We start from the raw sequence: 4,332 nt of genomic DNA on the forward strand, positions 1-4,332 counted from the left end.
TAGACTTCCCTAGCATAAACTTCTGGTATGAATAGGAACCATTACAACCACTTGGGAAAGTAATTTGGTAATACCTGGGAACGTTGAAGACAGCCACTCACTTTCAGTAGTGTGTCTTAATTCCATGAAGACAAAGTGACACTATAAAGATATTCATTTTTTTTGAAACAGGGTCTCACTATGTAGTTGAGACTGACCTGGAACTCACTATGTAGCCCAGGGTAGTCTCGAACTCACAGCGATTCTCCTGCCTCAGCCTCGCAAGTGCTGGGATTATAGGTGTGAGCCACCACGCCTGGCTAAAGATATTCATTTTGATGTAGGTTAGACTAATAAAATAAGATATTTAAAAAACTTAAATAACTATCTTTAAATAACAAATAAATGTGCGTTAGGGATTTAGCTCAGTGGCACTGCACCCACATTGCAAGCGCAAGGTCCTAAGTTTGATCCTTAGTACCAAAAAAAAAAAAAAAAAAAAAAAAAACCCCCCAAAAAAAAAAAAAAAAAAAAAAAAAAAAAAACAACCCACCAAAAATAAAATAAAATAAAGCAAACATTACACAACAAAACCTGTGGAATGTGGCCAGGATAGTCTTTCTACAAAAATTGGCTGTCTTTAATGAGTTTACTTCCCGAATTAATTCAGAACAACTACTATGAAATGTTAGACAAGAAGATGAAGGAAATGGTGAAGGTGGAGGTAGACATCGATGATTTCAAAACTTGGTCTTGAGAAAAACAAAGAAAATAGACAAATTCCTAAAAAATCTAAGAAGGGGAAAAAACCTAGCAAGAAAAAGAGATTTAATTACAGAGACAAAAATAATTAGAATTAAACAAAAAAATTAAAAGAATATTGAGCAGACTGGCACCTAAACACATTTGAAGACATAATAAAAGGAATATATTTTTAAAATATATACATATAAAATCTTGACTGAAGAAGGAATAGAAAATTTGAATAAAAGGTAAACAAGGGAAAAGTCAAGAACTTTATCAAAGGAACTCTTTTCCTAGATAGCATTATGAATCTATTCATGAAAAAAAATCAATATATGGTTCCTGTGTGTATATTTTTTTCATTGTTTATTGGTACGTTTCAGGTATACAATACAGTTACATTCATCATTGGGATCTTGTACCTTTACATGATGAAAGTTGGTTCTTATTTTTTCCCATTCTCCAGCCCTTCCACTTTACCCTTCCCTGTTTACAAAGACTTTGTTTCCATGTTTCTCCTTTCCTCATATTTTTTTCTTTTTCCATTTTACTTTTCTCCTATCCCTCCCACTTCCCCTACTCCTTTAGAAATTGTCTTCCTATTAAACAATATCAATTATACATTGAGATCCTTATTTGCACTTTTAGTTTTTCATACCAGAAAAAACTATTCTGTATTTACATGTGTGTCTTATTAATTTCACTTGAGTATGGCCTCAATGTGTATCCACTTAGCTATAAATGACTCTAGTTTCTCATTATTTATGGCTGAGTAGTATTCCATTTTATAAAAAGACCACATTTTCTCTATTCAGTCTCCAGTTGATGGGCAATTGGGCTGTTTCCAAGTTTTAGCTATTACAAACTGTGCCGCTATAAATATGGGTGCACATATATCGCTGTGGTATGATTCTTTTAATTCTTTAGGGAAGATACCCAGCAGAGGAATAGTTGAGTCAAATGGGACTTCTAATCCTAGTTGTTTTAGGAATCTCCACATTGATTTCCAGAATGGTTGCACCAGTCCGCACTCCCACCACCCACAACCCCATCAGCATCTGTTATTGGTTGATTTCTTGATAGCAGCCATTCTTATGGGGATGGGATGAAATCTCAGTGTTGTTTTCATCTTCATCCCTTGAATGACCATTGATATGGAACATTTTTTCATATATTTACTTGCTGCTTCTACTTCTTTGTCTGAGAAATGTCTGTTCATTTCAGATGCCCATTTTTGAATTGGGTCTTTATATTTGGGGGGGCTGATTGCTTTGAGTTCTTTATATATTCTAGATAGTAGTCCTTTGTCTGAGGAGCAGCTGGTAAAAATTTTTCCCACATTGTAGGTTGTCTCTTGGTTTATTAATGATTTCTCTGGCAGTGCAGAAGCTTTATAAAAAAATGAGATCCCAGTTGTTGATTCTTTGTTCTAGGTCCCATGTTACCTAGAATTTGTTCATAAAGTTTTTTCCTATGCCAATATCTTCAAGAGTTCTACCTAACTTATCTTTCAGCAAATTTAATGTTTGTGTTTTAATATTTAAATCTTTAATTCAATTGGATTTTAGATTAGTGTATGGTGGAAGATAGGGGTCTAGTTTTAATCTTTCACAAGCTGAAATCCAGCTTTTCCAACACTATTTGTTAAACAGCCTATCTTCCTTCCAGTGAGGATGGTTGGCTCCTTTGTCAAAGATGAGGTAGCTGAATATGTCTGTAGTTGTTTCTACATCTTCTAATCTATTCCACTGATCCTCAGGTCTGTTTATTTGCCATTACCGTGCTGTTTTCATCACAGTGGCTTTGTAGCATAGCTTGTAGTCGGGGATTGTGATATCCCCTGCCATGCCTCTGTTGCCTAAGAATAGCTTTTGCTATATTAGGTCTCTTCTTGTTACAAATGAATTTTTGAATTGTTTTCTCTAGTTCTGTGAAATATACTGGTAGAATTTCAGTAGCAATTGCATTGAATCAGTATAGAAGTTTTGGAAATACGGTCATTTTTACAATACTGATTCTGCCTACCCTTCATAGAAGAGCTGGAAATCTACCTGTGTAATTTTCCAAACATATCAAACCCTAAAATCCACATATGTCAAAGACTATCTTAAAATTTATTTTATAGTTCTGTGTTGCTTTTTGGTATAGGGTACACATAAAAATCTAACAGTAGAATTTACTGATACAGTGTATAGTCATGCCTTGATATTTGATGGCTCTGACACTGTTTGGATTTGGTACAGACCCATTTTGTCCAGGTACTCATTGTTTGGTATTCATCACTCAAAGTTGAACTTGTCAGTGTTGCCTCCTGACTTACTAACCCTGGAGCCAAAACAATCTGGTATTTGTAATTTTTGTTACGCATCCCACCTTCACCCCTCAGAATCAATTCATGACAAGTACCAAGATATCACTGTATTAAAATAATTCATCTTTGTGACTGTTCCCATGCTACTGAGGATTTGTTCATAAAGTCTTTGCCTATGCCAATGTCTTCAAGAGTTCTACCTAACTTATCTTCCAGGAGATTTTGTTTTTCTGTTTTAATATTTAGATCTTTGATCATTTGGATTTTAGTGCATGAAGAATCAACAGTAAGATGAAGAATCTCATCTTATTAAAAGGCTTTTTCATAGTAAGACAAACCATCAACAGACTGAAGAGACAACTCACAATATGGGAAAAAAATTTCACCAGCTGTTCTTCAGAGAAAGGACTGCTATCTAGAAGATATAAAAAATGCAAAAAAAAAGAATCAGACCTCCCAAAAATAAAGACCCAATCCAAAAAGGGGCATCTAAAATGACTAGACATTTCTCAGATAAAGAAGTAGAAACAGCAAATAAGTGTATGAAAAAATGTTCAACAACACTGATCATTCAGGAGATGCAAATGAAAACATCTCTGAGTCACCAAATTTCTATCTCAAACTAAAATCAGTTATCTCATATACAGAAAATTTTCACATTAGATGAAAAATAAAATTAAGATCATATATCTAATATTGTTCTTGAAATCCCGAAAGAACATAACATAGAAAAGAGTTAACTAAACTAATGTAGTAAATGAAAACAAATAATTATCATCTGCAGGTAGTATATATTTTTTTAAAAAACTCAACTCAGTTAATTGGAAGACCTTTAGAATTAATGAGTATTTAGAGACTGGACACACATACATGTTTCCTAATTGCTTTGTAGCACAACGACCAAAAAATATAATTTAAAAAGAAAAAAAATCTGTCACATTTTTATATGCTTCTGTAATTCTTTCCATCAGAAAGAATAATGGAATAAAGCCAGAAGTCAATGGGTTGAACACATCCCTAATCCCCAAATCCAAAATCCAAAATGCTGCAAAATCTGAAACTTCACAATGGCCAAAGTGATTCCACAAGTGAAAAATTCCACACCATGAAGCTATGTTTCATGCACAAAATTATTCAAAATATTGTGTAAAATCCATTTCAAACTATATGTTTAAGGGGTATATGAAATATTAATGAGTTTTATACTTAGACTTGGGCCCCATCCCCAAAGTTTCTCATTATGTATATACAAATATTTGAAAATAAAAAAAACAACTGAAATCCAAAGCCTTGTCTCA

This window comes from Fukomys damarensis, unplaced genomic scaffold (genome assembly GCF_012274545.1).
Source record: "Fukomys damarensis isolate Sample0158 unplaced genomic scaffold, DMR_v1.0_HiC HiC_scaffold_28, whole genome shotgun sequence".
NCBI lineage: Eukaryota > Metazoa > Chordata > Mammalia > Rodentia > Bathyergidae > Fukomys > Fukomys damarensis.